Source organism: Dermacentor variabilis, chromosome 4, assembly GCF_050947875.1.
Source record: "Dermacentor variabilis isolate Ectoservices chromosome 4, ASM5094787v1, whole genome shotgun sequence".
NCBI classification, from domain to species: Eukaryota; Metazoa; Arthropoda; class Arachnida; order Ixodida; family Ixodidae; genus Dermacentor; species Dermacentor variabilis.
Genome location: NC_134571.1, coordinates 135,658,043 through 135,679,718, shown reverse-complemented (window position 1 = coordinate 135,679,718; position 21,676 = coordinate 135,658,043). Strand labels below are relative to the sequence as shown.

The 21,676-nt window shown below is 45.5% G+C and overlaps 1 pseudogene; it reads right to left on the bottom strand.

Annotated features, from left to right (window-relative positions):
* Positions 1–16,455: 16,455 nt before the first annotated feature.
* LOC142578345 (uncharacterized) lies at positions 16,456–18,540 on the bottom strand (annotated as a pseudogene).
* Between the last annotated feature and the right edge of the window lie 3,136 nt (positions 18,541–21,676).

Genomic DNA, 21,676 nt, shown 5'->3' with positions numbered 1-21,676 from the left:
TGCTCAGCTGCCGGGAAAATGAAGCGGCGCCATCGCCAATAATATCCCCAGCAGACGTCATGTCTGAAAATGACTTGTGATACTCCATAGTCACCAGTCGCGCAATATGTTTCACTGCTACCATCCCAGGCATTGGATCATGTTTTGCTACTGCTTCCCCAAGCACCTTCACAAGTTGGCGCCTCATCTGTGGATTTGGCCTTCGTCCCTCTTTATAGTCGGCAATGAGCTGATTTGGAAGCTCTGCCCACTTGATCTTAAACTCCTGCAGCCACCTACGAGATGTGCTTGTGGCTGCAGCAACTGACGTTTGGGAGCTGCTGGCTGATTCTGCACATAATGTTGATGCTTGTTCAGCATTTCCGCCACTGCTGCAGAATGGTCCATCATTGCCACTGGTCTTGAGCCCTCTAAGGAGCTTATGAGCATAGAACAACTTCAAGTGAGGTTTGAGATCATCAATTTCTAAGTAAATGAGGTCCTTTTCATGTTGGTAGCCTTCTGACTTCAAATAATTTACAAGCGTTACAAGTTCTTCTTCAGGGAGTTCTGGAACTATTTCTTCGTATTGCTTACACCACAGATTCCACGCTCTGGTAAAGAAAAGAACATTCAAGTTGTAACTTCGTTTATTTAAGGTATGTGCACAAAACAAGATAACAATCATCACCACACTACTCACAGTACTATTACAGGGTTGAAGAGGTGTCCAGTACTACTGCAGGGCTTTGCAGAAGGGTTTTGCACGAAAATCTTTTTTCTTCTTTGTATTGAAACTACAGAATAACTAACATGTGTTATGAAATGGGCCGGGAAACCCCAAAGGTGCAAGAAATCTCACTGCTCTATTTCACTTCTTAAAAAAAAGAAACGTGTCTTCGGCTAATGTCGACCAAATCTCCCCCAAGTATAATATGTAATCCAAGAAACACTCCTTTCACACAAAATGAACAAAGTCAACATCACGATTAAGAGTCAGGACATTCCTAGAGGCACAAGCATACAGATTCAATGAACTCCTGTGAACAAGCTGTTCATATTTCACACACACCAGATCCTTGTTTGTGAAAGTTACCACCTTAAGGCCTCTGCCACCCCATTCTTTGATTGTGCAAGGTGCACCAATGAAAGAAATGCTCCGCTCAGCGGATACAGAGCAGCTAATCTTTGCTCCTTTCAAACGCTTACCCACACTATACAAGATAACAGAGCCAGCTTCATAGGTACCCTTGTAGGTTAGTTGAAGGCTCAGTTCTGCTGAGTGCCTCATAATCAGAAAGTGGTTTTGGCACGTAAAGCCCCAAATATTATTATTATCAGTTCTGCTGACTCTGGTGCTGGGAATTGAGAGTGAAGTGCACGCACTATTCTGGAATCTATAATCTCTGACTGCAATGCAAAGCACTTTTCTTGCACCAAATCGTCAGGGATAACATTTCCTGCCCTACAATATGCTTGAAGCGTTTCATGCTTGCTCGCCATGTAAGTGTAATATTCTTGAAATTCTGTGAGGCTCGGATAATGCGCTTGAAGTATGAATGCTTACTTTCAAAACGCAATGTTGACGAGTGAACCAATGGACCGAAACGATAACAGAGATCGGGGTAATGGCTCAAAAAATGATGTTTGGGTCTCAGAGGCACTGCTGCAAAAAGTCTAACTCTTTCAGTGATGTATTCACCAATAAGAACCCTGAGGTACTCAGCCTGAGTAATATGAAGCTTGGGAAAGATAACTATAGTAGTAATAGACTTTAACATCAAGTACAAGCTCCATACCTCGTCTTCACAGTCAAGTATTTTATCATGGATGAGAATAGGCAGCAGTCTTATCAAGTAATAGATTTCAACTGCTTGCCCACGCACTTTACAGCTGTTGTTATTCATAAGCGTTGCTGGCCTGCTTTTAGCGTCCCGAAGGCTGAGAGATATATTCTTGATTCGCTCATTTAGCTGCGCAACTGTAAACCATTTTTTTTATGAACAAGGTGCTTCACAATTAGTGACAAATCAAATGGAGCAATCCCTTCTAAAATGTCATGAGCAGCACATGGTGGCAGCCCAGACGTCACATGAAAAGACTGCAAGGCATTAAAAGCAGAGTAAAATTTCACTCCTTTTGCCAAGTCAACGTAACCCTGTTCGGCCATGCTCACACAGTTATTATGCTCATCACGTGAGTGTTGCAGCCCCAGTGAATGGGGGTTGTTGAGTCCTCCTTCGTGATCTCACAGTATCGACAAAACCACCTTGATTTAGAAAAGTTTTCTGTGAAGCCACCAATTCCATGGCTTCCCAGATTGTCACCCAGGATAGCAACCAAGGCACATTTGAAGTGATCACTTCCCACAATAATTCCATTTTCTTCAAGGTCCTTAAGTTCTGCGACAACTGTCTTCATCACAGCATGGTGGCCCTGATTCACAAGTGTCGGCTCATAACAAATCGTCACTAACTGAATATTATGCACCTTTGTGGTAAAGTGTGAAGGAAGGTTGGCAACACTAATACATCCCCATAACTTTGTGCTTTTTTCTTGCCGACCCACGAGGATTTGTCACTTCAAATGCGTCCTGGTACAAGAGCAGCTGAATAGCGCCACTGTTCTGCTGTAAGTACGCAGACTCTTTATAGAGAGTTCCATCATTGAAGCCGGAAAGATACTGGCTGTCACAAACAGCATCCTTGTTTATTGCTTGTTTCACCGTGACATCTGCAAGCATCGCAGCAAGGGACTGCTTAATTGGCACATAATGAATACTTCGTTCATTCTTAAAGGTAATCTCGACTGGCTCTATCATTTTAAATTCCTTTTTATAACAGTCGTGCCGTGAATATTTACTTCGCAACACACCACCAACTGTATTAAAAGGGGTTTCTTCATTGCTTAATGCAGAGAAAATCTTGCTAGATGCTTCCTCATCTATGTTGTGTTCGTGAAGTATCTGACCAATAACATTGAGCCTGTGGTCTGCAGACAATAAATTCATAGAATGAATTTCAGCACTGATACTGTGCACCACGGATGACGGTGCAAGGTGAAATGATTCTAATTTCATTAAAAACAGGGCTGCATTTCTTGTTTGCCAAGACGGCGCACTAGTCTGCAGCGTCTGAAGATGCTAGATGAACAGCGGTGCAGTCATCTACACTACTAGGTGCAGCAAAATCTTCACATTGTGCCACACTGCGCCTTGGACACAAACTGCTGCCATGACAGCGACTTACATGAGAAGTGAAAGATTTCGCGTTTGAAAACTTTTTTGCAGTCAACAAAACACCATGCTGTGGCAACACCAGAAGAAATGTGTTTTTTAACATGCGTAACAACATTTTTCTTAAAGAGAAACTGGGCATCACAGAATGTATGAGGACAGCTAAATGCTTCTCCTGATGAAGTTGGAGAAGCAACATCTGTAACATGACTGCGCGAAACATGCACACGCAGCGCATTAAATGTTCTGAAATGTTTGGAGCAGCCCTTATTTATGCACGGTATGTTAGTGTTATGAATATTGGAATGAATTTTGTAGTGTGTGTCATAATTGTACAAGTTCAGCACTGGAGTCTGGCAAAAATGACAAAAAAACATGGTAGTAAACGAAGTTTGCAGAAGTATGCGCCTATGAGCCAGCTGCGCTGACGATGTGACGATGTGCCGCAGACGTGCCTTGGGCGCATGTGGAGAGCTCGCCTGCGCAACCCCGCAGGGGCGTCTGCGTAAGCAGGCGTTTGGTGTGTTGCGACACCACGTACCCGAGCACACGAGGGTTGGACCCTCCCGCGTGTAGTCGTGCGCGGCTTAGCCGTGTCCGGGGAAAAGGGGATCCTGGGGGTTGAGCCGATGCCGGGTGTTTGGACCGTAAAGGCCCCCCGGCGGAGGCAACACACCTCTTTGGCCTCTGCTTCACGTAGACGGCACCCCCGGACTGACCCACCCGGGGGAAATCGGCAGTCGCCTTTTCCTGTCCTCCTCTCCAATCTTCGTCTTTCTCTCTTGCCTTTTTCATCTTTCCTGTCTTCTCATCACTTCTCCTCACTTCCTAGTTTCCCGGCGGCAAGGGTTAACCTTGTGTAGCTAGCCAGCCTTGGTTATGCTGTATTTGGTTATAGCAGCGATGTACGGCTGGCGTTGGCAGGGTTTCTCTACCAGGAACTTCTGTCACGTCCCCCTGTTGGGCTCCATGGTGGGTGGTCGGCATCGCGGCCGAAAACGCAACACTACTTATGGAACATGCTTTTCCTAAACTACCTGATCGCCCTCAGAAACGAGGGCGCACCGAAGAAGTTTTTCAGTTTTTCGGACGACAAGTCCACAATTTTCCTCGTTTTCATGTCATCCACGCAGAAAAACCAGCTAAACAAGTGCGAACAATCTCCCCGTTCCTTGTATCTAAGTCTCTTACCGAAGTTTTTGGGCCAGGATATAAGGTGTCGAAGATGGCTAGCGGTGACCTCCTCTTGGAGCTCCGCGACCAGAAGCAATTTGAGAAACTGCCTCAGCTAGTATCATTTGGGGAGACCCAAGTAGTAGTAACCCCGCACCGCACGATGAATACCTCTCGCGGCGTTGTCTCGGACGATGATTTGCTGGAGCTCACTGAGGCTGAGCTCTTGGAGGGCTTCAGTGAACAAAATGTTATAAATGTCAAAAGAATCAAGATGAGGCGAGATGGTAAAGAACTTGCGACCAAACGTCTAATACTCACCTTCAATTCAAGTGTCTTGCCCGAGTCAATCGAGGCCGGGTACATCAAGCTCCGTGTAAGACCATACGTGCCAAATCCCCTCCGATGTTTCAAGTGCCAGCGTTTTGGCCACAGTTCGCAGAGCTGCCGAGGCCGCCAAACTTGTGCGAAATGCAGCGCGCACGAACACTCCTCTGAAGCTTGTGAGAATGCTTTCCACTGTGTAAATTGTGATGGCGAGCATGCCGCATACTCGCGGTCATGCCCGTCTTGGAAGAAAGAAAAAGAAATAGTAACAATCAAAGTAAAAGAAAACATATCATTCAAAGAGGCACGCAGGCGGGTTGCATACCTTCCTAAGGCCAGCTTTGCCGAAGTGGCGCGTCAGGGGGCAGCGTCACAACGGCCTCCGGCGGCTGTCCGACCCACAAGCCGTGAGTCGGCAGTTACGCCATCTGCCCCCGCGGCGGTTGCAGCTAGCGCTGCTCCGTCTACCCAGCAGACGGGGCCACCGACCCCGAAGGTGGGCGCAGCCGAGGCTGCCTCACCCTCCCCCGCCCCTTCTAGCGCTGGCAACAGCCGGCGCACCCAAATTCCTCAGGGTGCCCCATCGACCTCCGGGCTCGTGGGCGCAGGGGTCTTGCCCTCCAAGGCGGCACCCTCCCTGACATCTCGCTCGCAAGAGCACGTGTCCGGCGCCTCACTAGAGGCAATGGACACTACACCAACCCTCAAGGCGCACCAAGCGCCTAAGGAGCGGCGAGGCTCCCTCGAACGCTCCAGAAAAAGCAAACCCCGGTTACAGGGCCTCGAAAGAGCTCTGTAATCTAAGGCATCACTTCCGTTTCCGTAAACACAGCACCAATTTACTTTAAAAATGAATACACAAATAATTCAGTGGAATGTCCGAGGTCTTCTTAGAAACCTTGATGATTTGCAAGAACTCATCCACAAACATAATCCAAAAGTGCTGTGTTTACAGGAAACACACTTAAAATCCAAACACACAAACTTTCTCCGTACGTATGCTACGTATCGCAAAGATCGCGATGATGCCGTCGCATCATCGGGTGGTGTGGCGATTCTCACTCATAAAAGTATAGCATGTCAACCTTTACAGCTACGAACGCCCCTTGAGGCAGTGGCGGTGCGAGCTGTTCTGCTAAACAAACTCATCACCATTTGCTCCCTTTACATACCCCCGCATTACAAACTGAACAAACATGAATTTCGCTCCTTGATCGATCAATTGCCAGAACCTTATGCTGTTCTTGGCGATTTCAATGCGCACAGCTCCCTGTGGGGCGACTCTCGTATAGATGCGCGAGGTCGCCTTGTTGAACAGTTCCTTTTTTCTTCTGGAGCGTGCCTTCTCAATAAGAAAGAACCCACATATTACTCTCTTGCAAACCGATCCTTTTCGTCAATAGATCTTAGTATAGTCTCTCCGTCTGTACTGCCTGAACTTGAATGGGAAGTTACCGACAACCCTTACGGCAGCGACCACTTCCCTATATTGCTAAGATCACCTAAAGAAAACGAATATCCACCACACGCTGCTAGGTGGAAGATTGACACAGCAGACTGGGAGAGGTTCCGAAACTTAACTAGTATATCATGGGATGACATGTCTTCTTTAGAAATCGATGCTGTTGTGGAGTACTTCACAGCCTTCGTAATAGATGCCGCATCTAAATGCATACGTGAATTAAGCGGCTCGGCATGCAAACGGCATGTCCCGTGGTGGAACAATGAATGCAGAATCGCACGTAGGAATCAGAACAAAGCGTGGGGGTTGCTGCGCGCTTCGCCCACTGCAGAAAATCTTGTCAACTTTAAAAAAGTAAAATCCCAAGGTAGGAGAACCCGCCGACAGGCCAGAAGAGAAAGCTGGCAAAAGTATCTATCGAGTATTAACTCGTTTAGGGATGAGGCCAAAGCCTGGAACAGAGTTAATAGGATTAGAGAGCGGCAAACGTACTCAGTCCCCCTGGTAAACACACAGGGCGATACACTGCAAGACCAGGCAGACTCACTTGGGGAATATTTTGAGAGCGTGTCAAGTCCAACAAATTATACACAATCCTTTCTCAAATACAAACAAACAGAAGAACGTAAGCCATTAATAAGAAAAGGTCGAAAGAATGAGCCTTACAACCGTCCTTTTTGTATTGCTGAATTGAGAGCTGCCTTGAGCGCATGCAACAGCTCCGCACCAGGATCTGATAGAATCATGTATGAAATGCTCAAAAACTTACACAATGACACGCAGGTTACACTACTCACACTTTTCAACACCATTTGGGATGCAGGGTACCTTCCAACCGCATGGAAGGAAGCCATTGTGGTCCCTGTTTTGAAACAAGGCAAGGACCCTTCCTCAGTGGCAAGTTACCGCCCGATAGCCCTCACAAGTTGCATTTGTAAGGTGTTTGAAAAAATGATTAACCGGCGACTCATTCATTTCCTTGAACAGAGCAAAATCCTTGATCCCTATCAGTGCGGCTTCCGAGAAGGGCGCTCCACAAATGACCATCTTATACGTGTAGAAGCAAATATCCGGGACGCATTTGTACACAAACAATTCTTCTTATCCATATTCCTCGATATGGAGAAGGCGTACGATACGACGTGGCGTTACGGAATCCTAAGAGACTTGTTAGAAATGGGTATCCATGGAAATATGCTTAACCTAATAGAAAGCTATCTGTCCAGTCGTACCTTCCGGGTAAAAGTCGGCAATGTACTTTCACGACCTTTTATGCAAGAAACGGGTGTACCCCAAGGAGGCGTGCTCAGCTGCACACTTTTCATCGTGAAGATGAACACGCTTCGCGCTTCATTACCACCGGCAATCTTTTATTCTGTCTACGTGGACGATATACAAATAGCTTTCAAATCTTGTAACCTCGCAGTCTGCGAGAGGCAGGTACAGCATGGCCTGAACAAAGTCTCAATGTGGGCAGACAATAATGGATTTAAGATCAATCCCAACAAAAGCTCTTGCGTTCTTTTTACAAGAAAGAGAGGAATGATCCCAGATCCTTGCTTAGAACTATGTGGACAACAAATACCCGTAAACAAAGAGCACAAATTTCTAGGTGTTATATTAGACTACAGACTCACTTTCGTCCCCCACATTAAACATATTAAAGAAAAATGTCTGAAAACAATGAACCTAATGAAACTTCTATCCCATACATCGTGGGGTAGTGACAGGAAGTGCTTAATTAATCTCTATAAGAGCTTGATCCGTTCACGATTAGATTATGGTGCCGTGATCTATCATTCTGCCGCTCCAAGTGCGCTAAAGATGCTAGACCCTGTTCACCATCTAGGTATCCGTTTAGCCACAGGAGCTTTCAGAACGAGTCCCGTACAAAGTTTATATGCAGAATCGAATGAATGGTCACTTCATATCCAGAGAACGTACATCAGCCAAACATATTTTCTGAAAGTCCGCTCAAATCCTGAACATCCCTGTTTTAAAACCGTTAATGATATGACATATGCTACACTCTTTCGCAATCGTCCCTCCGTAAGACAGCCTTTCTCGCTGCGTGTGAGGGAGCTTAGTGATGAAATGCATGTCCCACTCCTCGAGTTCCGCCTAATGCCTCCAGCTAAGCTGCTACCTCCTTGGGAGTGGCAGATGATACAATGCGACATATCTTTCATGCAGGTTACAAAACACGCTCCAGAGATTGAAATCCAGATGCATTTCCAGGAACTGCAATACAAACACTCCTGCACGGAGTTTTACACAGACGCATCGAAGTCACGCGAGGGGGTGTCATATGCAGCCGTCGGTCCATCCTTCTCGGAATCCGATTTACTACATCCGGAAACTAGTATCTTCACGGCTGAGGCCTACGCAATATTGTCGACCGTGAAGCATATAAGGAAATCAAAACTCAAAAAGTCAGTTATATATACGGACTCCCTTAGTGTTGTGAAGTCTTTGATGTCGTTCTGTAAGCACAAAAATCCTATAATAATTGAACTTTATTCCGTCTTATGCAAAGCATATGTATCTAACCAGGATGTGGTTATATGCTGGGTGCCTGGCCATAGGGGCATCCAGGGTAACGTTCTAGCGGACCAGATGGCCACATCAATTGCATCACACACTGTTAATTCTGCTGCAGTCCCTGTCACAGACCTGAAACCCTTCTTACGAAGGAAACTGCGAAACTACTGGCAACGATTGTGGGACCTGGAAACAAATAATAAGTTGCATTTAATAAAGCCACAATTAGGTTTCTGGCCTCCTGTAACAAAATCACGCCGGACAGATGTCCTATTCTGTCGCCTCAGAATAGGACACACATTTGGCACACATAACTTTTTACTCACTGAAAATGATCCTCCAACCTGCGGTAGATGCGGGGAGAGGCTGACCGTCCTCCACGTCCTCCTGGAGTGTCGGGCAGCCGAATCTGAAAGAAGGAAACATTTTTCCCTAGCATACCGGCAGCACATCCCCCTACATCCCGTAATGCTACTCGGCCCAGAACCTTTATGTGACACCAACACAGTACTAAATTTCCTGAAAGATGTCGTCCTGCATGTTTTTAGCCCCACATGTTCGTAGCGGGTCCTCTCTTCAGAGGATGCCGCTGCGATATCTCTTTAGTATAGCACATGCCTCTAGGCCCTTGTCTTTCAAGGGCTCTGGCGAGGCAGCAGTGCTCCAAGTAATTTTAACATCCTACATATTTTTGATTTTGCATCATTCTTCTACGATGGATTTTAATGTTCATAGTACTCGTCATTAATCATCGCCATAATTTTATAGCACATAGATTTCACGCACTTTACAGCGACTATTTTTAGGCCACTTTACAGCCAAGTCACATCTTCGTCACAGATCTCATCATTCCACCGCGAAATCACTAACACTGTCTTGGCGCTCTTTGGCCATATCTGGCCCTTGCGCCACTAAACCACATACATTCATTCATTCATTCGCCTGCGCATTAAAGATTTCAGTTACTAATCTTAAGTGTTCTCAGAAGTAAGAAGTACATGAAAAAAAATTCTACAATATCAAGTGCATACCTTGCTTGATGGAGCTTCAAAATTGAGTTGATATCCGTGGCCAAATATTCAGAGTTGCCACAAGGTCCACGCTGACCCTTGAAAATTTTCCACACCTGGCCTGCAAACTAGAGATGATTGGTGCTATTAGTAATCAATCATAGCCACTTGACAGTTGCGTAAGGTACCTTGCACGCTACAGGTACAAGCACATGTTTGCCCGTGCCTTTGTTATAAACACTTAAACATTTTTATCAATGCATTAGTGCACAATGCAACGAAATATACATTTTCCTGACTGCATCCGACACAACATACACATTAAAGCTTTATATTATTGCTGTGTATACCATATAAAGGATTGGGCTACAAAACAGAATGTTTAAGTTGATTAGTCACCACTGGGCTGGTTGTTAGACTGTCATGCTTCTGAAAATACCATCACTGTCGCTCAGACCTTTGATAACTTCAAAATGGTAGCCACGGGGTGCTTTGCGGACACAAGCGGCCAAGCTATACAAGGCAAACTCTTGCACAGCGTAAGGGACAATTTATAGGCGGGCACAATATTTCGATCATGCGGTTGGCCAGAGTAATTTTTGACTAGTAATGGGATGCATGCTTTAAATTAAAGCAAGCGGTTCGTTGCATGCAACCACAGGAAATGGAAAGAAGGCACCTGCTAGAGCAGGGTTCCAGTAATGTAAAATTACTCCATTTAAGCAGCAACACTCCTCGATTGGTCAAAATTCAAACATGCCGCTCCATAAATGGAATAATTTTGTTGCCAGTTTGACATTTGACCAAACCCAGAGTGCAGGGGGCTTAAATGGAGTAGTTTTAAATTAACGGGAAACAGGAGAGAGGTTTTTACTGGTGTTGTGTTTATGTAGCCAATTAAAACACTCCAGATAACAAATTTGCAAATGTATGCCCTTTGATGATTCGCCAAATGAACCTGCACCATTGTAAAACTGACTGAAAATATCACCTTGTTTGAAAAAATTTTTAATTCCGAAACTTTTTTGAGTTCCCTTTCGATAACCCTGCTCCAGTGGCAGAAAGGCGGTACCTGATAGAGGCGATTTTTAAAAAGTCTGTTCAATATAAAAGAAGCTTACTGCTATATTTGAGACTACACTCGTTCGATAAAAATAAGCAATATTTTCCAAATGGGCCTCGAATCATCATGGCAGCGCTGTGTTGCGATCACCCCATTTGTATAATGAAGCACAGTTGTAGTTAGCGTAGTTACAATGTGGTTTCTCATAAAACCTACTTTGAAAGCGAGATCTCGTCATGCAAAAAAGGCCAGATTAAGGAGGCGTCTAATCTTCACTGGTGCACCGCTCAGTGGGGCTCTAGACACATGCGGTAATTATGTTTTGGATGAAGTAATTTAGAAATGAACTAAGCTAATAAGGCACACATTTCGTGTCGGTAGCCATGTAAAATGCGCGAAATATACAGCATTTTTACGCTTGCGATAAAGGCACTGTTTTTGCCTCTGAAAAATCAATCCATGCTTTCAGCGCGTTACATCTTCCATGACTTCCTGTTCGTGCAGTATGCTCGCTTTCTGTGCCAGCGCAATCCGGGGCACTAAGCTCAATCTTTCGTAGACGAGAACGGCGTGGCTGCCAACTACCCATCGTGGGGCACTTTCGATCGCGATCGAGCCGATCCGAAACAGGATCGAGCTGCCCTATCGCCACCGGACACCGACACCGGCACACCGAATTTGGACACCCCAAATTCGGTGTGCCAGGAAGTGAGGAGCAAAAAAAAAAAACACAGAGAGAGAGAGCGTAAGAAATAACCCAGAAAAGGCTGATCTAAACAACAGTGCACGAAAAGTAGTCTGGTTTTATTGACGCATAATTTTACGAATCTACGACTGTAGCGTTGACACCATGTGGTCAAGGGAAGCTGCAGATGGCCACCATGGTAGTCATAGCACATGTCTTAGCCTGAATAACAAATGAAAATGTAAAGGGTGGTTTTTACAACTACTTTTACTGCTTATTAAGCACATTCATCAGGTGTTCTGCATTTAAACAGCGACGCATAGCGCGCTAGAGCTCGACTAACTCGATTTCGATCCTTGGCCCGCGTAGCAGTGATCGAAAGTCAGGCTCGATCGGGATTGTATGTGCCTGCATGATAGGGGTACTAAAAACGACTTTCTTCTACTCTCTCTAATTAACGTGCGCCAATGCTCTTCGTACGCTTCAGTGTCCCTCACAGGAAGTTGCCGAACGCACACCCAGGCAGTAGCAGCGCGCACAAAGAAAAGCGAGGGGACGGAACCAGAGCTCCCACTGCGCAGGCAACAACCGGACGAGGAGGACTCCTTCCTTGACAGTATAGTGAACTACAAAGTATTCTAGTTCACTATACTTGACAGCAACCGCGGGGGCCCGAAGCGCACGTGGAACGACGTCTCAGATGACGTACCCCTACGCGCCAGCCAACAGAGTTTCTCGTTTTGTGTTGCGCTCTCCGTCTCTTTCTCCTCGCTCGCTCGTTCACGGAGAAGTCGCCGTCTTTCGCGTGTGACAACGACGGCTCGTCAAAATAGATAAAAAGATGGCCGTCAAAATGACGGTTGCTTTTTACAGTGTACCTTGAGGAACTGGCTGACACAATTCTGAGCGCATTGTTGACATCATACGCACTGGGCACGGGAGAAATCATCCGGATGACCGAAAACAAGTTCTCCAGGCAATCTTGGGCCAATCGTCCTGTCAAGAAGAATGCGTAGCCACATTTCTTTAGCAGAAATTCATGCGGTTGAAGCACTACAACAGTGGACATTAGCACCCCTGCCTGACATGGCTTCCAGACCTTTTTGATGCCAATGCCTAAGCTCTCAATGAATTCAACAGCGAGTTTCAGCGTTGGAATAGCCTCTTCATATTTGCTTTCATTTGATAAGCTCAGAGCAACAACAGGGTGCCCTGCAGTCATGATTGTGTACCACTTGAAGATTACTTCACAAAACCAGGCTGCTGTTTCAGCCTCGGGTGGCAACTTCATGCGCTCTACAAAGTACCTTATAGCTGCAGGTGCTTCCCAGAATAACTGAACAGCTACCCCTACCTTCATCTTTCTGAAGTGGCCGTTGCAAATGTGCACGGTACTCAGGTTAGGTGCCACCTTCAGTTGTTCTGAGTCCATCTTTAGGACTGCTTCTATGTACTCAATCGACACATCACTGCTGCGTAAATTGTACTTTGCCACTGTTTCTTGACTAAGTTTCATGGGATCGTTTCGCACGAGGTGCCCTCTAATATTTTTGAGTACGCGTGAAGGATCCGGCATAAAAAACAATGACATAGAATTGTCACATGGGTGGGGAACAGTGCATCTAGTGACAGAGTAGCGGGAGCTTGACAGGTTTAAGCTCCGCCACATCGCACGGTTGGAGCTCCCCATGTCGCATGTCACGCACAGCACACGCAAAGAAATGTCTGCACAAAGGTTGATTAAATGGAAGACAGTCTCTCAGCTTCTCTCCATTGACAAAAGCACCTGTGTAGTGATAAGCAATCACCTGCTTCCAGCGGGTGTTTAGGCCCCCAACCATAAAGACGAGTACATGGTTTGCTGCTCGGTCGGTTTCAGGGAGCGTCACCTTGCCAAGGAAGCCGTCACCACTGCGGTCTAGCTCGACACCCTTGCGAATCTCCATTTCATCGAGAAATATGACGCAGTCTTTTTCTATGTTTGACATTGCGGCCACTTTCACTTTCATCATAGTTACTATATCGAAACGCCGGGCTTAAATGACAGGTGCTGCAGTCGTCTGCAGTGTTCTTCGTGAGGGAAGAAAATTGCCCTGTTCTAAAAGTAAGTCGTAGCCTGCAGAGCCACAAGCGAATTTGAGTTGCAGCGCTTTCTTTATGGTTTCTGCACTCCATGCACTACCTTTCGACCCTTTCTCTTCAAGGCAGCCTTCTGGTCCTCGTTCAAGAAATCCAGATTCACGACTCTCACGGAGTAATTGACTATAAAGCCCTGTTTAGCATATTTTATGCATGAATATATTGTCAACTGGTAATGGCTATAAACCGGTCATCGATGCTGCTAAAATAAAGTGGCCACGCGGATTGTCAACGCTGAGAAAAAGTGCATTCAATAGATAGCAATTCCCGATGTGATAGCTTGTTTATTTGGTAGGGAACGTTAAGGATTTGAAAAACAAGAAATGCTACAACGCACTACAAATTAACTGCAGCGCATGTCTTGCTTCCATGCCCACTAATTCTCGCAGCTTCGAGCTGGCGCACGTGAATGCGTAGCCCTACTCTTGCATAACTTGATATCAGCATGTGTTCCAGAGAATCCTTGTGTCGCTGGCATGCCTCCAGACTGCACTGAGCCCTCTTGATTAAATATTCTGTCACAGCCTTTAGAGGAGACTTCAGGGCGAACAGGTTGTCAGTTCAGGACGTGATTCCTTTAAAGTGCTCTTCGCAGGATGTGAGCAAGCTCATAACTTCACCGCTCGAATAACATATGTTCTTACCATCATGAACATACTCTTTTAGTGCAGTTAAATATGCATGCACATGGCTCGTCGAGCCCAGCATTGCAGCCCTGCGCTGCTCGCAGTTTTTCGTTTTTTTTTCCATATTCCTTTCTCAAGAAAGCCACCAATATGGTGCAAAATACTGCACTCAACTGAAGTCAGTGCTTCTTCCAGTCATTCTGTGAGTGGTTCGTGCACTGGGGCACGCAACACCCGGGCATTTGGGACCAGAAAACGCCGGGCACGTGTCTCTCTCGACCGACCGTAACGAAATGTGGGGAGCGCGATGGCGGCCGGCGGTCGGAAGGCGGCACTGACCCCTTCACAGTATGACTCCACCCTCCGAGAGGGCGCGCGCATCGAGGCACCCTAGGGGAAAAGACCCATCGGTTTGCAGTGAGCAGGTGAATCGAACGGACCTACAATGTTGATGTTTATCATATATAATTTCGGAGCCAAGAAACATAAAACGCAGCTTGCTTATGGAGAAAAAAATACTTGCAAGTTAGGTGAGACATGTGTATTAGGCCTAACAGACACTAGAACACCATGCTTGCAATAAGTGATGTAACACTCTTGCTTAGTGAATCCATTTATTGAACTTCCGCATGTTTTGGTGCTTTGCGCACCCTCTTGCCTTCCCGTGCAGCTTCATTAAAATAAGTGTGCAGGTACTTTCTCACTGCATTGATTCGATGATCCTTAGGTGGCTGTGGTGCAGGATGCAGCTCAATGTACTTTGCCAGGCAGTCTGAAAAATATTGCAGAAGTGATGCTCAGTAGAATCCACTTCAATGAGGTTTCATTAGTGAAGGACGTAGATTGGGGACATTTAAGTGAGGAACTGTACTGTATACTGCTTCTTTTGCACAATATGTGTACCTGTGCACAAAAGGTTGCCAAAGAATAGTGCGGCTATCATATTCTCTTTCATGCTAGGTAATTTAGACTATTAGGTTGCTTTGATAGTCTATACCACTAATCTCCAACTCATCTCTGGCTACGCACTGCATCCAGCCCACATAGCTTCGCTAAGCATGCGCGGCACTGTTTTCTCTTTTCCATTAATTAGACTGTACTACGGAGGAACTTTTTGGGCCAATGTGATTGAAAAAAAAAGGTGCACCTTAAATTCAGGGAAATACTGTATATTTCATTGTAAACTTTCACTTCTTAAGATGTCCACATGCAGGCCATAAATGGGGTATTTAGAGGCAGATGTCTTCAATGCATTCACTGTGCCTTAAGCAACAGCAAGACAAATGCAACAGCTGTTGAACACCTCTCTGGGGGGTCACATGCATGTATGCTGATTATGGTTACATAAGTTCGCACTATCTAGCGAACGACAGCTTTAGATAGAAATAATGCATTTGAACCACTAAATGTATGAGCGCCATCTGGAGCTTTCAGAACATTAACCAGGCTACTTAACGGAAATATACTTATCATTCCATGGGCAGCCAGCCAATGTCCCAAGCCTATTTAACTTTATACAGTAGTTCCGCTGAGTTGAGTTTTCTATCACTGGAGTCAAGTGTATACGTTTTGGTTCCACATACTTATTTGAGTTAACCGATTGGTTAACTGACAGGAATTAACATAGCAAAAAATAGATGAGCTACAAGAAATGCTGTAGTAGAGGGCTCCGGATTTTTATGACCACTTTGGGTTCTTCAGGAATGTTCTTGAATTCTTCCCGTATTGGAAGTGAGTGGGAGTCAAGCTTGTAGCCTTCATGGTCCGCAGCATAACACCATAGGCACTGCAGTGCAATATGTGTAATAGTCTGCAAGGAATCTCTGCTGTAGGATATACTTACTCTTTACCATCTCCTTCTCTGGTGTGGCCGGCAGCTTTGTTGCGTTTGTGGCCATGCTGCGGCTAGCCTGGCCTGTAAGGCTGCGTGTGGCAGCCTCGGAGGGTAGCCAAAAGTGTTTGACTAGCTGTAAACAACACTTCGCATCTGATACATTTTTCATGACAGAGTCATTTGTCCAATGGCATGAAGATGTTTTCCCCAACTTTTACCTGCATTAACCCTTTATATCCCACAGGTGTCTCACGAGGTGAACATTGCTGAAATCTATATTTTTAAAGAGTTCATGTTCATGGAAAGACACGTGAAAAAGTTAAAACGATTCCTCTTCATTTTATAGGAAATTTTATTATGCCACAAACGTTCCAGCTAGTAGTGGGGGGTAGAAATTCCCCGAAAATTTAGGATGCATGAAATTTCTCAAAGCAGTTGATTTTTTGTGCATCAACGCACAAATACACAGAACACTTTTTGCAAAAGAACCTTGTGCGCCTGGTGCATGAGCTTAACTTGCACATGGGGGCGTTTTTTTTGCGCCACTTTCACTGGCCAATGGCCAACATTGTCGTGCCGCACAGAATGTTCAACATGATGGGCTCTCTTTGAAACAACTCCAGCTGCTGAGCCTGATGCATTCAATTAACTAGTTGGTGACACAACACTCACAGGCACAGGATCATCACCATCCTGGTTCAATCCGGGCATGCCATCGAGTGAGCGCATCAATCCAAGTGCCAGCCGGAACTTGAAGTCAACCAGCTGTATATCTGCCGATTTCGCTTCGCGGTAAAGCAGAAAAGCGTTCACAACCGCAAGATTGATAAGGTGAAAGCATATCCTTTTGTACCACTTTTTGTTTTCAAGTCATTTCTGTAAAATGACAGAAGCATATCTGCTTTGTCTACTCCACCCATGCTCTGGTTGTACAGCCTAACGATGTTGGGCCTCTGCACATCCACATAAGTCTTGGATGCTGTGGATGTTTGATGCAGCTGTCACTGTGCGGTTGTCGTTCCAGGCACAGATGACAATTCTTGTGCTCTTTTCTGAGCGGAAGTCGAGTGATCCTCTCTCTGCTTTTTTCAATTTTTCAGTTTTCAGAGGGCAGCAGTCGCTCCAAGTCCTCTCATTTTCATTTCATTTAGAAGCTCGATGGAAGCCAAGAAGTTGTCGAAAAATACTTCTGTTCCCGGAGGGCAATCATGAGAGTCTCAAAACGACCTTCCCACTTTCGCGTACGTCTTCCGGGGTGTTCGGGGGGTCTTCGATTAGGTTGTCACCATACATGTAAAGCCGATATACGTATCGAGACCGGCCTGCCAGGGCCCAAGCTTTGTAGCCCCATTTTTTAGGCTTACTCTTCATATAAGCTTTCAGAGAATGTCTGCCCTTGAAAGGGATAATCATTTCATCTACAGCAACGCAAGTTTCAAGTTTGACAGCTTGTGAAAATGTGTTATTTAGGCTCGTAAGCACATGTCGCACCTTATGGAGACAGTCATAGCCTTCTCTTTTTTCCCGCTCTTTATCATTGTTCCCTACATGAAATAGGGACATGATTTCGTCGAACTTGTTTCTTGTCATGCAGTCGGCGATATCCGCTTGAGGGTTCGCTGACCAGTACATCCTTCTAAAAGGAAGGTCAACAACAGACATGTAAAGGACAATGCCAATAAACGTGCGCATCTCGAGGACTGACACTGGAAGGATTCGCGTGCGATTTTCTTGGGTCCTGAATCTGTTCGTTTCGAAAGTGAGAAACTCAATGAGGTCAGAGTCAACGAGTTTCAGGAATATGCTCAAGGGGCTCTTCACCCTTTCTAAACCGTCCGCAGGCTTCAAAACACTTTCTTCCTCTCCCCGATTGAGATTGATGTCCTTTTTCACCCAGTACCAAATTTTTGGTTGATGTGACCTGCACTTCTTCACTGTCTGAAGAGCTTTCGCTGACATTCTGCACTGTTCTCTCCTGCGGCGTGTATTCTTCATCGCAGTCCGACCCCTCCAAGTTTTCGTCCTCACGTCCACTAGGGTATTCGAAAAGAATTGCTTGAATTTCTTTGTCAGTCAAGCGCTGCCTGCATATAAAAAGACGTTCTTCAAAATCAATACACCAACACAAGTCGCTGCTAGACAACGAGTATGAAGGTTCACTTGATGGAAATTAAATTCGGTGCCGCAAATACTCTGACATAAGCGCTCAATGAAATCATACTCGTTCATGCATTTCTCTGGAAGGACAGACCCCAGCTTCCTGGCTGCCACAAATGTGTATGTAAGCTGAACGAAGTGAAATGCTCTACAAGGAGCAGTCGTAGCAACATGAAACTGCGTAAGTATATTCGCTAGACTTCCGCAAAACTGCTGTCAGTGTTTTCAATATTAAATTAGCAGAGTTCAAGTTACCACAACAGAAAAATAACGCACTTACCGCCTTGGCCGGCTGCACGTGGAGTCCATGTTATCGATGCTCAAAATGCTGTTGTGCGGTCCCCGTGGCGCCATCAACTGACAGTGAGTGCAAGCACCAGCTGCCACGTTCGTGGCAGCTAGGAACACGGGGTTCCTAGAGCATATTTTCTACCTCGAAAAAATTAAAATAACACTGCCACGTTTGTGGCACCTGAGATACAAACGGTTAAGATAGTGATGAAAAGAAACTATTATTTTTTTTGCTAAAATATAGCTATCTATAAAGGTGGAGTCAAGTAGATATCGCACAAGACAAGAAAAATATTTCGCTGCCTAGTAATGTAAAACAGTCATCAGCAAAATAAGCTTGCACGCACCATTGTAAGCAACAGCCTCAGGAGGAATGCAAAGACGTAGGATCATTCCCCACCTGTGGCAAGTTGCTTTTTCGTTTATCATTTCTTTAATTCAATCAGTAAGTGCAAGTAATTTCCCCTATGTTTTCTTTGGTGTCTGTTTGTTGGCTTCTGATGATATGATGAACAAAAATTGGGCCCCTCATTTAACCCCCCTTCTTCTCGTTCTGACATAACGAGGGTCTCGAATCCGGCAACATAGATGCTTTCATGTAGCATGTACGGGCTTATTGACCAGTTGCCTTTACCCAGAAAGATCACGTACTCGTGACGCCTGCGGCAGAAAGGATGTTCCACATCCCCTGCCAAGGTTTGGGAAGTGGTTACACTCCAAGGTTAGTTCTAGTAGTAACACATAAATACCCAAGAAACTGGATGGCGAAACCGCGCCGCAGTAGCTCAATTCGTTAGAGCATTGCACGCGTAATGCAAAGACGTGGGATTGTTCCCCACCTGTGGCAAGTTGTTTTTACATCCACTTTCATTGCTATTCATTTGTCATTTCTTTAATTTAGTTAGTAAGTACAAGTAATTTCCCCTGTGTATTCCTTGGTGGCTTTGCTTATTGGCTGCTCATGATATCATTAATAAAAATCGGGCTTCTGAGTTAACCCCCTTTCTTCTTAGCCTCAGGAGGAGGTATACGGACACCAGTCCTCATCATACACCCATCAAAAACAGAATTTTTTTAGAAGGATGCTATCACTACCTGTATGCCATATGTAGCACCTTTCAGATTTAGCTTCTGCAGTTGCTGGAAAATAAATACTAAAGCAAGCGGAATTGGTGCTGCTACATTGATCCTAGAAATCGTTATCAGCAGAAATATGAGATCATAATGGGCAGATTCAAACGACAGTGTCATTCGATGCAGCAGCAATCTTTAATGTCTAATGCACACCAAGAAGAATGTGCCCCTACAGTATTCCTTGACCAAAGTCTAGTCACATAACATAAGTTCACGGTACTACTGTGCACTATGCCCACATGTAAGCAAGTGCATAAAGAGAATACTTTGGTTTTTCCCATGTTGATCTGAGTATGGCAGTGAGGTTTACTAAATTATCGCCCGTGCGTATACAACGCAGAACTCCCACAACTTATGAAATATCATTAAACCAGACCAAATAAGCTGCAGTTCATGGTGACCTGTCCATAGCACTAAGTCGCACCACTGTTTGTGAGTGACGCCAAGTTGACCCTGCACCTGATAAAAATGTGCGTGTGAATGGTTTAGGCACACTTCTCCCTCAATCACTTCAGCACAAAATGATTTGTCACTACATGCCTCGACGACTTTTTGTCCAGCCTTCCACGCATGGCATTTCACTTCATGAAGCGCAGCTGTACTCCCATCCAGCACGAGACGATCTGGGGATGCTGCTATAAAGGAATACGTTTCGTGGACATGAAGGTCCGTCTTGCTCACTGCAACGTCCTTGTCTTACAGCTTCATAATTTGGATATCATTAAACCAGACCAAATAAGCTAAACAGCTAATACTGGACGGTAGTTACAACATTCAGTTATTCCTTGGCAAAAAAAGTTTAACTGTCCGCACTAATTACAATCTCTATAAATCATAAGCAGTGTCACTTGGTCATTTAGATCTTCGAACAAGCCTGCTGGTGCCTGGTTTGCGCTCGTGAAGCATGGGTGCGCTGCAAGTGCAGGCCATCGTTTCTCTGCAAAATTGGTAGCATTACATAAAAATAAATAGTGCGCCATCGCGCTTCTTGTGCTCAAGTGCAATGCTAAAGGACAATATGTGGGAGCATTATGCCCTTAGAACAAAATACAGCTGTACCCACTGATATCAAGTTGCATACACTTACATAGTGAAAAAATGCAATTGCAGTAAAATCTCGTTAAACAGTACCTGCCTAAACAGTAGTTTCGTTTTTAAAATAGTAAAATCCAATCCCTGAGTCAGTGGCCATTAAACACAATGGCTTTTGTATCCGCATAAACCGTACCAGCTTATTGCGTACGTATCGCTTAGCGTGTATTGTTTCCACTTTTCGTCGCGCAATCATGGTGATGCCTCGTCCTCATTGGGCGGCCCGTTAGAACAACAAGTCTCAGAGATCAGAAAAACGGCCTCCAAGCGCCCTGTGCGTTTGCGCGTGAAGCCACATCAACATCATTTCGGCGTTGTGCAAGCTAGGACTCGCGTCATGCCGAGAAGCCACATTAACATCATTTCGGCGTCGTGCAAGCTAGGACTCGCGTCATGCCGAAGCTCAGATAAAAAACACCGGGTGCTCAGCAAAGAAGAAAGACTGGACATTGCTCGTGCTATCGAACGTGGCACGAAGTCGGTGCTGGCACGCGACAGGCATCTACTGTTGACTATGGTGTGTGGCATTTGGAATGCGAATAAGTTGCGAAAAGGTGTCGGCTACGAGGTTCAGCTTTTTGCCATCGTTGCCGAAGTGTCGGCTAACAACAGTGACGAGGACAGCACCGAAAGCGACAGCACGAGCGATTCGGGCCTGACAGTAGCAGAAGCTGCACATTATGTTAGCGCCATGAATGCAATCGTACCAACAAGAACAGCACCCGCAATGAAAAAGATGCCCGACGACTTCTGCAGCGCTGCCATGCCCGTGCACGGAGAATATCCAACACCAACGAGGAATCTGCCATGTGGGCGTTTGCCGAGAAGGATCTGGCTGAAAAGGTTGCTCGCCGCTTCAGCAAGTTTGAGGCCGCTGTCGTCGCTGCTAGGGCACCATGGCATCAAACGAAAATGAATATACGAGACT